The 16,011-nt window shown below is 46.3% G+C and overlaps 1 long non-coding RNA gene across 1 annotated transcript; it reads right to left on the bottom strand.

Moving 5' to 3' along the window:
* LOC120503275 lies at positions 1-3,901 on the bottom strand. Its single transcript, XR_005627699.1, has 3 exons — positions 3,703-3,901; positions 1,567-1,900; positions 1-166 (listed from the first exon to the last, which is right to left on the bottom strand). It is a non-coding gene; the product is annotated as an uncharacterized LOC120503275 (long non-coding RNA).
* Positions 3,902-16,011: the final 12,110 nt, after the last annotated feature.

A 16,011-nucleotide genomic window follows, 5' to 3' on the forward strand; every position in this document is an offset into this window, starting at 1 on the left:
ACACAGCCTTTTAATAGTCAAGCCTTGTTACACTTGTCACACACATTTCCAGTTAAAAAACTTTTTCATTTTCTCTCTGAGGGCACAAACTTCCCTTCTTGATTCAGTTTTCTCTGCCAGTTTAATTTTGCTTGGGACACTGAATTTCCAAAGGCTGAAGAAATGTCTGAAAAGAAGAAAAAAATTCTCTTCAAGTTCTGATATTGACCTTACTGCAGCTCAAATGATTTTACAAATGAACAAAAAGTTGCCTTACAGACCGCAGCATCAAACCACTAGAAGGAGGTTATTTTCCCTGTGGAGCCAAGCAGATTCTCTGGGATATAACTTATCTTTTCCTTTATTTTGAGCAGGATGAAGAAATAATTGCTTTTACACAAATTTTTGGGCATAAATTATTCTTCTACCCTAAAATGGACTAAAAAAATGAGAAGCACATTGCCCACTTTATTTTAAATAGTGACAACGATCAAATCTTGGGACACATTTCTGAGTATTGGGTTAGTGGTTGATCTTTCCACCTTCATGTCTTGCTTGGTGGTGCAGCTGAACACAAAGTATCTGGCTCAGTACAGGAGGAGATGAAATTAGGTGGCTTCAGCTATCCAGAGACTCAGACTAGGGCATTAATGGTCTCTTCTGATCTTCAAAATCTGCAAATTTGCTCTGAATCAGGGATTATGAAATAGCAAAGAGTAAATCCCTTTAAAATTGGCAGTAAATGTCAGGGACTACACTTTAAGCACACAAAGACACAGGTTCACTGACAGTCGTTGCCCAACAGCCCACAAATAACTCCTGTGCTCCACCACAGACCCTTTATCTCCTTTATCAGAATTGCCAACATCAAACACCGAATGTCAAAATCCTCCTGTTTCCAAACCACGAGACTGTTTTGAAACACTGGGATTCAAAAGTGAAAGAAAAAGACACCTCCCCCTCCTCAAAATGAGCCACTTTGGGCTCTCATTTTACCCGTCCTCACCTGCCCACCTTTTCCCAGGCACACTCCCACCTTTACACCCTCCTGCCTTCAGAAAATCCTCGGGCCATCAGCTGCTGGGAAAGTGGGGCAAAATGCTTTTGGGGTGATAAACCCAAGTGCAAAAGCACATATCACAGAAGCCTGAGAAGGCACCGTTTTACTGTTTTCATTTGGGTTTGTTTCCTCAGGGACAGCCAGCCCGGGTGGCTCTGTGATTGTGTTTGCTTCTGTGGGCACCTGACAAGCAGCCCAAAAAATACTGCTAGGTCATGATGGGCATTAAGGAACCTGGCCCTGATTTTACTCTTTTCTACTGTCCTTGGATGAAGAGCTCCTAATAATGGCCCTCAAAGAGAAAACATGAATCACAGAATGGTTTGAGTTGGAAGGGACATTAAAGATCACCTTGTTCTAACCCCTGACATGGGAGGGACACCTTTCACCATCCCAGGCTGCTCCAAGACCTGTCCAAGCTGGTCTGGGACACTTCCAGGGATGGGGCAGCCACAGCTACTCTGGGAACCTGTGCCAGGGCCTCCCCACCCTCACAGGGAAGAATTTCTTCCTAATAGCCAATCTACCCCTGCCTTCTTTCAGTGTGAAGCCATTGCCCCTTGTCCTCTCGATGTCCTTGTCCCAGGTCCCTCTCCAGCTCTCTTGGATCCCCTTTAGGCACTGGAAGGGGTTTTAAGGTCTGTTTGGAGCCATCTCTGTGCTGGACACCCACAGCTCTCCCAGGGTTCTGCAGCCCTCAGATGATCTTTGTGGCTGGACTCACTCCAGCAGCTCCTTGTCCTTTTATGAACACTCCATACGTTTTTTCCTATTTCTTGACCCATTCTTGCTCACGTTTTCCAGACTCAGACAGCACCTTCGTGGCTGAGAAGCTGTTGTTCTCTGTATCACACACCCCACCTGAAGGCAAGAGAGAGAACAGACCGAAACAGAAAAAGAGCAAAGGAGAACAGAACTTAAACTCACATGAAAAATAATTGCATAAAAGGGGAATCTTGCTTCCTAAAATAGGCTGGCACCAGGCTGTAACACGAGACCCTTTTGCTGATGCCAGATGAGGAGAGTGAGCTCAACATGACCGCCTGCCCTTACAAGAACTCAGCCTGGACAACACAGAGCTCTCTCTGCTGCGGCTCAAGACCTTTGATTTCAGGAGAAAGCAATAAACAGCACCTTGCTTCAAAAGTTTCACGATCCATAGAAATGAAACTTGGCCAGTTCAAAAGGCTATTATTAATGTGCCTTCTTGTGCAGATATGATCTCAAGAAAAACACACATCTAGGACTAATAATAACAAATAATAGAGTTATTCATACAGCTGCTGCTTACACGATGGCAATTTCCCCATAATTGCAGGCACAGGCAATGGACACACAAACAGCAGTCTGTAGTGCCTCTGCCTACTCAGGGCTTGGGTTGAAGCTATTGCTTGTAGGTACATATACTTTTGGGAAGAGAAGTATTCCAACCTCCAGCAGAACCTCGATAAAGCTCTCCTGCATCCCTGCCTGATGCTGTGTTCACACCAGGAAAACACAAGGAAAAAACAAACAAAAGGCATGAGCACAAAGGTGTTTTAGAGGGAGAACAGTTTCTGGGCAGTGGTGAGATATTCAGACCTGAGAACCCTTTGCTCAGCTCCAGACAGAGTAAAAATGATCAGTAGAGGTGGCTGTAAAGTCATCTCCAGGACCTGGACCTCAGTACCCTCCTCAGCAGGGCCAGGGCACAGGAACTGGTGCTGGCAATCCCACAGTGCTCAGTAAGGTGTTAAGGTCACCTGCAGAGTGCAAACAGGGCAGGGAGGGAGCCTCGTGTGTCTCCCATGGCTCCTGCACCTCCAGGCAGCCACCCAGAGCCATGCAACCATCACCTGTCTGCTCCTCACACCTTTGTGTGCATTTGAGCCCCTTCCTGGGTGCTGCCTCTCCTGAGGAGCCTGTTCATGGCCATGGCAAAGTTGAGAGGAAATAAAAGAAAATAATTTGCTCCCCAAGCTGGAAAGTTGGGAGGGGGGGCTAATGCCACCTTCCGCCCAGGAGAACAGAGATGGGTGACAGGGACAGATGGTGGGCACTCCCCCTCCTCATCCCACAGCAGCAGGAAGGCACCTGCAAGGTAAAAAAGGAGGAAACATCTCCCAGGCAAGTACTGTCTCTCATGGTACTTCTGCTTTCTCCCAAATCCCATCAATGGCCTAGGGATAAATTGGTTTATTTAGTAAACACAGTGGATGATGCAAAGCTAATTCCCTCATTGGGAAATGTTTTCCAGCTCAGAGCAGCTGCATTTCCAGCCACCCCAGGCTGCACAGCTTGGGTGGCACCAAGGGACCCCGCACAGCAATGTGTGCAGTGTGCTGTGTGTCCAAGCAGCCACGGGGCTGGCAGCATTCTGAGGAAAAAGAGGATGGGTGAATGCATCCCTGCAGGCTTGAATGCACCTTGGCTTGTGGATGGTGCCTTTGCTCTTCCCTCTGTCACATTATTTTCCTGTCCTGGTGGCCCAGCACTCAGCTGAGGTGGTGGAACAGACCTTGGAGGGGGCTGCACCACAGTGAGATGGCAGCTGGAGATGGGAGAACTCCACCTCCTCGGCTCTTTGAATTCTCCCCCTCGTCCAGATGGGATCCTCATTTTTTAATCCAGCTACCATGATAATTTCAGAGCCCAGGACTGCATTTGCGAGCCCAAATTCCCACCTTGGATGCCATCTAGTGCTGAGTGCTGAGAGCAGAGGAAATTCCCAAGGTGACTGGAGTTGCCAGGAGGAAAATCATCTCCACTCCTCTTCCAGGGGCTGCTGACTCGTGCCAGACTTTATTTCCCAAGACTCCACTGAAAATCACCTGTGATTTAGGTTGATAAAATGTCTTCTGACCACTTCTTTATCTACCTTTTCTTTTTTTTTTTTCTTCTCCCTAGAACAGAAGTATTTCAGGAATAAGCAACAACATTTGCAGCACAGACTCAGGAGATGGGACACCTTTAAAAGGAAGTCTTTAAATATTTTCTGGAGTCATCCAAAATCTGTTTGGATGGTTTTGGTTTCCTGGAGATGAAGGGGGATTTCTCCCTTTGCCAGGTTGCAGGGGCTGAGGATCTTCAGTCAAACCTAAAGATCCAGGCACTCTAAGGAACAGGGCAGTGTACTTTTCCCAGTTTCAGCATTGCAAATTTGTTCATTTCCCAGTGCTGCTGGTTGGGAGATTTACATTGGATATTAGAAAAAATATCTTCACCAAAAGGCTTATCAGGTGTTGGAATAGGCCACCTGAGGCAGTGATGGAGTCACCATACCTGGAGGGATTTAACAGATGTGTAGGTGTGGCACTTGAGGACATGGTTTGGTGGTGACCTTGGCAGCCTTGGGCTAGTAGCTGGACCCAGTGACCTCAAAGGGCTTTTCCAATGTAAATAATTCCACAATTTTATGATTTTTTCCGTGTGATCTCTACAGAATGGCCACCCCAGTTATGAGCACAACACATGCCAGTCCATAAAGTCCTTCCACCACCCAGACTCAGTTCCCAAAGCATAATGGGGCTCTTTGAGGCCAAAAACCTCCCTCCTCCTCCTCCACAGCCCAGAGCCCAGGAGCACACAGCTCCCGTGCCCTGGGTGCTCCGCAGCCCCATGGCTCCCAGGGACCAGCCCAGCTCAGTCTCGCCCAGCCCAGGTCTCACCTCTGCGCTGCAATGCAGACATACCCTCAGGGCATGTCTATCCACCCTGCTCAGGCTGCTCTGGAGCTGGCAGGGAGCAAGTCAGGTCTGGTTTGGGAGCTGCTGAGTGGCACTGGAGTGCAGAGCCAGCCTGGTTTGCCTGGGCACTGTGCCGACCGCAGCGGCTCCGCAGCTCGGGGCCAGGGCAGGAGGCTGCACAGAGCTGCTCCTCCACAGCCTCCTGCTCCTCCACTGCTCCCTAAGAGCTGTGGCACACTCCCACCCACCCCTGTCCTGCTTTTCTCTGCCTCTGCTGGCATTTTGCCCTGCTAAAGCTGACACATCCCTGCTCTTTCTGCACCGAGGCCTTCAGGAGCTTTGCAGTGCCACTGGGGTCGTGCATGGCTCCTGCCCCCTAATTCAGAGGGACAAGGGCTGATCCTTTTGGAGAAGATGAAGTGATTCACTTGCAGGCTTGCCTGCTGTTTTATTAACTCAGGGTTTTTCATCTGCAATTTCAAGTGGTGCAATTTTGAGATCAAAGCCCTGCCCTGCTCTAATGGCTCTGCTTAAGCCCGGCCTTCACAAGCACAGGAGGCTCTGCCTCCAGGGAAGATGTGAGACTCAGCCTCAGCCAACGTGAACCTATCCACAGAGAAGGCAAAACTGGACTAAATGTTGCTCTCACTCATCCCTATCCAAAGTTAATTGGCTTTAATGTGGGAATAACATACCTGCTCGACTGATCTTGGTCAGGCCAGGCCCTGCAGAGTATTTGAGAAAACCCAGTGGATGGTGCTGCCTGTGAAATAGCTGCAGTTCCCCCTGGCCTGAGGAGAGCACGAGTAGCTGGAGAGTGTCCTGAATGGACAAACAGAGGGCAGGACACAAGGCAGGGGGCTGCTCCATCTCCCATCAGTGACAGGAATGTTTGTGTTGGGCTCCTGGAGCAATACTCAGCTACAATTTATTTAAAGATATTGTGCATACTTTATCTTGTTTCTTCAACATATTTCCAACAGTCCCATGTATGTAATTTGTCTTCTTCTTCAGGACAGGAAGATTTTAAATGTGGCCATGTCTATCACAGAACCATAAAATAGCTTAGTTTGAAGCTAAAGACCGTCTTCTTCCAACCCCCCTGCAATGAACAGGGACACTTTCCACATCCCAGGTTGCTCCAAGCCCTGTCCAGCCTGGCCTTGTTCACTTCCAGGGATGGGGCATCCACCACGTCTCTGAGCAACCTGTGCCAGTGTTTTACCACCCACATGGTGAAAAGATTTCTTCCTTATATCAAGTCTGAATCATTCCTCTTTTAATTTAAAACCACTACTCCTTGTCCTGTCACAACAGGCCCTGCCAAAATGTCTTTCCTCTTCAATTTTTGAAGTCCTCCTCTAAGGTAGAACAGACCTCCCAGGCAGCTGGAGATGCTGGTAGATGTTGCCCAACATCATTCAATGTATCAGGAACAGCAGAACCTACACCTGGGCAAACTCTGAAGATTAACCTCAGGTGAACCTGCACAGAAGGGTAGTGAGACTTCATTTTTGGCCATAGGAAAGCTTGGCTTAAATTGTTTAGGACTTGTTCTATGATAAAATGGAGCCAAATGTGTCAGAAACAGGTGCATTTCTGCACAGCAGTTCTGGGCAGGAAAACAACAGGGTTTGGGCAGAGCCAGTCTCACCAGTTATATTGGAATGTAAATGTGGTCTCTACAGGGCATGGTTGGAATCCCAGCCTGAGGGCACAGGAGAAGATCCTAAGGGATCCAGCTGGATCAGAGTCAGCTCCCCCTTAGAACAGGGTCCCCTGAGCTCTGCCCTCTCCCTTGGGTGCTGGCTGAGGCCATCTGTGTGACAGCGCAGGGGTCACTCTGAATCAGGAGCAAACCAGCCACCCCAGACCTGAAATGAGCCTGATCTTGTTCTCACAGACCTATTCCATCGTTCCTCATTCACAAAAAAGCACTCACTCTTTTTGTTCTCCCACATGAGCCAGCAAGCAGAAACACCATGCTGAAAGGGCTCTCTTTCCTGTTGGAAGCTGTATTTATTTGTTGTGTTCAGTGCATTTGATATGTGTGCTACTGATAAAACACAGGCTGTGGTTTAACAAATCAGTGCAGCAGTCCTGATCACAGCCCCTCTGAGCAAAGGGCTGCTGGATGCTGGGTGTTTCCTTATCTAATCTTTCACACTTCAGCATTTCTTCACGTAAAGCATTGATAATTAAAAATGCAGAAGGGGATGATCATGAGGAGAGATTAAAGACCTTGAACAAAACAGTTGAAACAATTATAGCATTACATTACAGGGAACAATGTCTTCTATTAACTGACTGCTGTGCAACAGTGCTGAGGGATCCCAAGCTATGGCTCAAAATCCTTCTGTGTTAAGTGACAAGAGCTGCTATAAAAAGCAGACAAACTCCCTACAGGATGCAGAAGGCAGCCCAGCAGCTGTTTATATCACCAATTTATCTGACACAAATCCTTAATTTCTTCTTAGTTTATTGCTGAATTCCAAAGGTTGATAAAAAGCTGCCTGAATCAAGATTTGAGGCGCTCTATTCTTTGAGCTGTTCTGCATTTTATAAAAAAGAGATTTACATCAGATGATACATCAGTTAAAAATAACTGGGAAATATCAAGTAATTATAAGTATGTGTCCCACAGGTTTGCATATCTTAAATACTGAAATGACTCTTCCTAAGCAGTGAGTCTCATTTTTGCCCTTGGAAATATCATACACAATTCCTTCTGTTTTGATGGGGGATTTGTTTTGGAAAGCTGTCTTAATAGACATTGCTCAATGTTTATATCAAAGAAGGCAGACCAAAAACCTCTGCTTTGCAGCTGGAGCAGGATGGGATATGAGGTTAGTTCTTGTGGGATTTTTTTCTTAGGATTCTGTGCTGGCTTTGGCTGAGGTAGAGTTAATTTTCTTTGTAGGAGTTAGTATGAAGCTGTGTTTTGGATTGTGCTGAAAACTGTGTTGATAATACAGAGCCTCATCCTTCATAAAAACAGGAAAGCCTTGGACTCCAAATGAAGGATAAGCAGCAAGGAATCCAGACTTTCAGCTATGAGTTCTGCAATGAAAACCCCACAGGCTTTCTTCATTATGGCTCAAGAAGCACCAGGGCTGCCTTAAGAGTAAAAATTGTTCCTACTGCACGTGGAGATCCAAGAGCATCCCTGTACAAGAGCCCAAACCTGTCTTAAACTGCATAAACAGCCATTGGCCAAAAATCCCCTCTACCATCCCCATCCAGTGTGGCTGCAATCACTTTAAAAAGGAAAAAAAGCAGCAGACACCATTTATTTATTATTGTGAACACAATTTCTCAACACAATTACACTCCTGGTAAAGAAATACTTCCTCCTAAACCTTCCCTGGGGTAGCTTTGAACCATTCCCACATGTCCTATCACTGGACACCAGGGGGAAGAGCTCAGCACCTCCCTTCCATGTCCCAGGGAGTTGATTCCAAATGAGACAAGCCCAACATCCTTAGCCATTCCTCCTAGGATGTGCCTTCCAGCTTTGTTATCCTCCTCTGGATGCATTCAAGGAACTTCAGAAGGAGCAAGACAGCTAAAAAAAATAATGAGACAAACGGGTCAGACTGGACACTATATACTGAGAATAAAGACTCATAGCAAATATGGTCAAATGAATGTAGGGCATGAGACAGTTGAGATGTAACACACAATGAGGAATTAAACAAATAAAAAAGCCCTCAGTGTTAGAATGTATTAATTTGTTCAGCTAATCCTTCTGCTTCTATTTGCCCTAACTAATTTAATAACTAAACCAGAATTTGAGATGCAGGCAGGGCAAGGAAAAGGCACACCAGAGGAGGTGAAAAGCATCAGAAGCAGCACTTTTTTCCACTATAACCTCTCGTATTTTCCAGCTCTGCCTCATCAGAGCCCACGATCACACAGGGGATAACCTTCAGCAGCCGAGTTTGCAGGTTGTCCTACAAGACATGCTGCCAATCACTGTGTCAGTTATTGCCCTCTTTATTTTTCTCATGCTTGTATTGCAAATCAGACTTTCTCAGCAAAGCTGCTGCTCAGTCTCAAGGAGGGTTAAATGGTTTTCCAGCTGATCCTTGGCCACAGTTTCTTTCCACTCTGCTCAAAGCAGGGGCCAAATCCGAGCCTGGCTCTGCGCCCTCTGCTTTCAGTACTACTCGATAAGTTCCTTTTGTCTGGAAAACCCTTCAGATTTATCTCCCACTCCTCCCATGCAGAGATAAGAGCCAAATCCCAAGCACCTTGGCTGAACATGTGCGACTCAGATGGTGGGGGAGCACAGCAGGGCTCCCTTTCCATGTGCAGGCTTACAAGACCCAAAGTCCTCTGTTGTGCTCCTGCTTGTTACACACACCAGCCTGGTCCAGATATGTCACTGAGTGACTCAATGAGACCTCATTTTGTACTAATTAAGCTTTGTCACTGTAATTCATGCACAGCAGTACGTGCTGGTGGAGGGCTCTCAGGGGAAGCCCACAAGATTCCACCTACATCTGCACCTTCCAGATTTTCCCTCCCGGCCCAGCAAACTTGGCAAAAACATTTTGATTTCTCCTCAAGTGGGCTGTGAAAAATGAAGATTCTCATCTGAGAGCAGGTCTCCAAAGACCTCAGCAGAGGATGAGAGCACGGCTCCCACGGCCACGCCAGCCCCAAGGCTCCCATCCCAGAGGGCATCCTCAGGCTGGGAGCATTCCATGGCCTCAGCAGAGCAGGAGGGATTAAACCAGGATGGCTGGCTGACAGAAATGATAAAACCAGATTAGGAGATCTAATCTCGAGGCAGCAGGAGCAGCTGATGGGAAGGCCAGCTGTGAAAATTGCTTCCATTTACACAAGGCACGAGAATGGGCCAAAAGTGCTACTGTAGGATGATGTCTGGTATCACATGATTTGGTTAGAAAATATTTGCAGAATTATTACAATATAGCATTTCTCCAATCAATCAGTAAATTCCTGACACGACACACACTGAAGTCCATGGGAAACGCCAACTGCATTCAGCAGGCATTGGAAAAAAAAGTGGAAAATTATCCTAATGCACAGGCTTGTAATAGGACACAAGTGAAATGATATCCCTGCTTATAAAAGCAGCCATAGCAAGACTGTAAAATTAAATTGGTGCACAAACACACAATAGAGCCTAAGCAAAATATGATATCCCTGACTATCTGGCACTACTGCTGCACATATCTAGTTAGGGTGTCATAGGAACACAAAATAGAGACCAAAGATTGTTATTTCTCATGGAGGAGGTTTTGGGTGTTTGTTTTTAACATGGATGGTTAAATTTATGTTTATTTTCCCAATATGCTGCTGGGTTAGTAAAGAAAGCATTGGATAGAGGTTAGCTCAGAAGCCTGGGAAACAGGGAAGACAACCTTTAATATGTGTGGTTTGTGGTTAATCTCCTGATTGGTAAAATAAGAGTAATGTCCTTTGGTGATGATACTTTGGTCCTTTAGCCCTAACTCACTGTGATTTTTGCATGGCAGTAGGACACACGGGCTGGAGGGGAATTTCCCTTTGGAATGCTGCAAGCTGGTGTTTGCACACACATTTTAGAGGGTTTTGTATACAGTCAGGTTGAAGTGTTCCCCCTTTAGCTGATGGATCATCACTGCCCATGGAAGAGGTCTCACCTCCCTATGGAAGCACAGGAATTCCAGGCTCCATCCATGCCAGGGAAAGCCTGGGTGCACAAAATTCCTGCAGAGCAGCCGAGGGACAACAGCTTCTTGGACAATGGCAACTTGTGCTAAAGCCTGGAGTAATTATTTCTCATCAGAGCTGCTGGATAATTAAGGCTCCTCTCCAAATGAGTGCGGCAGCTCTCACACGTTCCCCACTGCGGCCGTGCCGAGCTCAGTGACCCACACAGGCAGTGCTGCTGCAGCCCTGCATGAGCCTCCCGCTCACAGCCACACTGGAATGCCACTCATGGAACCAAAATCTGTTTTGTGGCAGCCTTTGAGGGCCAGGCCGTGCCGAGCTCAGTGACCCACACAGACAGTGCTGCTGTAGCCCTGCATGAGCCTCCCGCTCACAGCCCACTGGAATGCCACCACTCATGGAACCAAAATCTGTTTTGTGGCAGCCGTTGAGGGCCATTACAGACATGGCACTTCTCATCCTCCAAGATGATCCTACCAGGATTGATGTGCAATGAGGGGAATGCACGGTTTTCTACCCGTCAACAAAAATCTGAATTTCTGAGTGTACATCCCAATGCAAAGGCCATTTTCGCTGATTTTCCATCTCTAGGAGGTTCTGCAATTTATCTCTGATCTGGTTGGGTTTCAAGCTGATGCAACAGAAGGGGAAAATCTCCACTTCTCTTGTAAATAAACTTGCAAATAAATCGAGCCATCCTGTTGCCATGCCATCCTAATTCATAAGGCAAGATTTGCTCTCAGTTCCACCTCTCCTTGCTGTGCACAGGTCTAGGAATACATGAGACCATTCAATGAATGTCTGCAACTTACACCCACTCCATCTTCATGCCACTGCAACCTACACACAGCTAGATTCCACTCCCTGGACACATTTTCTTGATTCAAGCTCAAAATCTGAGTGAGTGAGTTTTTATATTTGTCCAGACTTTCTTTTCCTGCCTTGCTGGCTGCCACATGGCTGGAATACAGATGCATAAAAGGTTTGGGAACGTCCTGATGAGCCCGTGGCCACAGTGTGAGCCCATTCCCTCCTGGAAGGTGATCCTCCTGTCACTGATTGTGGATATCCAAATTTACTCAGGCTTCTCTCTCAAAGTATATTCAGGGGGAGAGGGGGAGGGGGAAAAGTTCTGCTGTCAGAAATGGATTTTTAATTTGATTTTTAATCAACCATCTTGCTAATGCTACTGTGGTTTCCCACATCTCCTACCAAAACTCATTCCCATGATGGAACCTAAAATGCTTTTCTGAAAACCTGTAGGATATTCTTATGCATGGAATCACTCAACCTTTTTTCGCCAGTAGATGATTTATTAAAAATACTTAATCTCAACTGGGCCAGTTCCTCAAGAACTCACCCCAATGGCTTCTGAAGGAAGGGGAAGCCTCCATAAAATGTCAGAGACAGAAAATTTCACAGCCATAACAGCGAGGGAAGCATCAAATCTAGGGACATTATCACATTGAGGTCCTGATGATCCTTATAATGTGGGAGATTATTTAAAGTCATACATCTTCCAGATTTTTTTTTCAATTTAATAATATTTGAAAGAAGCCACTCAAACCTCTCCAACCAAGATTTCTGATGCAAGAACTCCCCACCGCAGACCCAAAATAGCAGAATTATGAGCGCTAAAAGTGTCTAGCAAGGCTTTTTATTTTAATTCATATTTGAGAAAGGTTTCTAGCAGCTGGGGAAAGTAAGAGCTGTATTCATAAAACCCTTGGCTATTTGCCACACAAATGGTGCTTTTATGGAGCGGGGGGCAGTGGGGTGGGGGGAAGGGGGAATGTGCCTATTCCGCATCAGGAATGTGTTTCTCCGATTCATAAATCCTCCTCCTCTCCCCCAGCTGACTAAAGGAAACCTTTCTCAGTTTGCCACTGTGATGAGAGAGGGCGAGAGCAATTCCCTGAGAGTGCCAGGGCCAGGGAGAGAGAGGCATTGCAGTTAAAACAGCCCAGTTATTAAAAACACACACACACAAACAGGACTATGTGCTACAGCCCGGCCCAGGGACAACAGCGGGGACAAATCTGTCAAAGGTACAGCCAACCCATCATACTCACAGCCTGCCACCAAGTGTAATGCCCTGCCATAAATACAGACATTTTTCAGAGCAGGTCTGAGAGTTTCCAGCCTAAAATGCCCTCTCAGACGCAGGCGGGGAGGAGGAATGAGTTATGAGGATGGGGAACTGAAACACAGACAGATTGAGGGCTAAATAAAAATAATATAAGACCTAGGTTTACTTAAAAAATGGTGATTGAAGGTGATATGTTGACACAACTGGAAATGGGAACTAGAACTCCTGATTTCCCCCAGGTAAAGCTTTGTCCTGAGCTGCAGGTACCACAAGGCACTAAAGATACTCCTAAAATGCAGCACAATATCAGCCCATGGGTTGTTCTGGGCTTAGTGACCTCACAGCTCAGCCCTGTTAAAAGCAGAGCAGTTTGGGTTAATAAGAGAGGTCTAACTTTTGGCAGATTCCCAGGTGGGGAGCTTGAAAGCAAAAATAAAATAAAAGCCACTTAAAGATTAGGGCTTGGCAGCAGCCAAGTGGAAGGTTTGGATGGAGATTTTTTGACTTTAGCTCAGCTCCATTTCTCCTACTTTGGGCACTCCAACCCTTAACTGCACATAACCCTTGACAGCTTTCCCAGCATCCCACAGGGGCTGAACCCAAATCCTGAGGTCCTGGCTGAGACACGAAGCAGGCACTGGACGTGCAGGGACAGAGCTCACAGCATCCCTCCACCCCAGGCAGGAACATCTGCACACCACAGCCCCATCCAAATAACAGATCCTGACACTTCAGTAAGCCTCACTTCAAGTATTTCTTCGTTTCATGCCATCTGTGTGCGGTTTAATTTTAGCCTTATTCTTGTCCTGGCCATTGTGGATGTGGGGAACATGCTGTTCCTCCCTGTTGGATACAGAATATGCTTCGGATGAGGCAAGGAAATAGTGGACTGAGGCTGCAAGGTCACAGATCTTTAAACAGCGTTTAATATCAAGGTCAAAAAAGGCTGGATCTACTGCACAGGCCTAAACTTTTCCTCAGTCTGTCCCTGGAATAGATGCTCATGGGTGCAAAATGAAGGGTGAGGATAAACTTCAAACTCCTCCTCAGCAGCAAGTGCTTTCCCAGTGGAGCTGGGATTATCTCACAGATTATGCCCTAAAAAAAAAACATACTTGGCAAAACACTGGAAAAAATCCTACTACAAGCAGCTCACAGTCGCTGATTTTGCCTTCACCGAGCTGAAAGTTGTCTTCCAGAATTTGCTGCTGAGGCTACAAAGTTTCTGGAGGAGCTGTACTGCCCATGACTTGTAAAGAAAAGGAGGATGAAACAGCATGAAAATAAAAAAAATACACCCTGACCTTTCCATATAGCTCACCTCACACCCCATGTTGGTCTTTGTATTTGTGGACAAAGCCTGAAAGATTGATTGCATGTTGCACAAAAGGGATTAGTGCATAGAGAATTGTAGAATTTTTAAAGTTGGAAAAGGCTTCTAGGATCATTGAGCCCAACCACAACTATCTGCTTTAAAAATAACCCCCCAACCAAGCCATCACACTAATCACAGGGCACATAAAAAGATAGCAGGAATTCATTACTGTTACATTCTAATGGGTTGAGGAATCCAATTACTCATTTGTGCCCTTAATAAAATCTTATCCAGAAGTCTCATTCTCATGTAGGAGTAATCCTCTCAGAAATAATGTCCTTCCCCTGCTGCTGGTTAGAGTGTTGTGCACCCAGTGCCTGCACAGGCAGGCAGTGTCTCCTCAGCAGCCTCCTCACGAACTGGGTGTTTATCATGTGCATGCTTAAAATGTTCTATTTTCAATGAAAGGAATGCCACCCTCCTTCCCCACTCTCATACAGAGTTTTCAGCTCACATCCCCACCAGAGCATCACATATTGCCACACAGATTTTCACTCAACACCAACAAGAGGCCATAATAATTTCTGGATCCACACAAATGATATTTTTTGAATAACACTGTTTGTTGTTCCATTATATTACACTCACAAGATTGTATTTGAATAAACAATGATTTTAATAACCCCCAGAAAAGTTAATTTCCAACACTGTAGCACAAATGTTTCAACATCTGCTCTTGCCTGCTACATGGGGTTTGATAAATGGCATCACTTACATAATATAAATGGGAATTGCTTAGTTACAAATCTGATGTGCATAAGCTGCCTCTGATGCATGCAGTTTCTCCAGCATTCAAAAAATCCCATTTCACATGTCACAGTTTACCCACTGCTGCATTATCTCATTAACTATCTTCTCCCAAACCAGACTGGGAATGCAAATCCTACTGAAAATCCACAGATTTAGGGCACTTATAAGGGTTGGACAGCATGCCCCAGAAGTTGAGCTTTTGTGTTAACAGATGCACAGCATCCCTGGCATTTTTTTGGCCACATTGAACTGGAAAAATACAGCACCCAAATGTGGTGGCAGGGGCAGGGTGCTGGTGGGGGAGGCTGGACACAACTGGAGGTGTTCAGCTACAAACCCTTCTGTAGGTTCACGATGGTGACTGAAGCCAAGTGTTGCAAAAGGCAGTACCCTGATTTTCCTTGGTGCCTTCCCAGCCCTTCAGCACCCTGCTGGTTGCCCCTACATTTCCAAGAAAATTCCCTTTGAATATCTAGTGAAAGCAGTTTGGTGCCTGAGAGGAGCACCAGCACAATGTGAGCATGAGTCAAAAACTCTGTGGGAGCTGCAAGGGACCCGTGTTTCTGCCCAGGACTCCTGCATCCCACAGAAGGGTGCAAAAAATTCCATGTTTTAGCACTCAGACCTAATTTCTCCTGTAAATCCAGCCCTGGCAGCAGACCAGGGAGAGGTAAGGGCCAGGTATTCCATGGCAGCTTTCCCTGTGCCATCACACAGTCCCTGTCTGTGAAGAGGGTGGATGTGCAGCCAGCTGGGATGGGGGGCTCCTGGTGCAACAAGAGGCACAGGCAGCAAAGCAAGAGAGAACAAGCCCTGGCAGGATGTATTTAATAAGCCCAAAGCCAGAAAACCCGACTGCTAACTCACAGTGTCTGAAAAAACAAGAGAGAACCAGCCACAAAGGAACCAGAGGCATGTGAGGATGCCCTCCCCTAAAGAGAGACATATATCCTGCTGCTCAGAGAAGGGATTTCTCAATGAGCAGGGAAAAAGAAAATAGAAAAAGAAAAGATTCTTAGAGGTTGCAAACACCCAGCCTCCAGCTGGACTGAACACCATGCAGTCTACATTTGATTTGCGTTTCAAATGAGCTGCAACGCTAATACACAAAACAGATCCTTCAGAGATGAATGTAAGCAGGGAGAAGAGATTTCTACCCTGCTTCACAGTCAAATCCCATTTTGTGTGATCTGCACCAAAAATAAAAACGCCACTTTGCCAGACACTGGAGTCTCCATCTCCTAGCAACACGCCCCACCCAGCCTTTTCCTGAGACCCTTCAGCTCCTGCCTGCCAGCACAGCTCCCTTCCCCCGTGTCTGCAAACCAGGAACCCATGATACAGATACACACACATATATGTAGATTCTCAAAAGCCAGAGGGAAATTAAGTAAACCTTCTTAAGCAT

The sequence above is a fragment of the Passer montanus genome, unplaced genomic scaffold, assembly GCF_014805655.1.
Source record: "Passer montanus isolate IOZ18808 unplaced genomic scaffold, ASM1480565v1 scaffold25, whole genome shotgun sequence".
Lineage (NCBI taxonomy): Eukaryota > Metazoa > Chordata > Aves > Passeriformes > Passeridae > Passer > Passer montanus.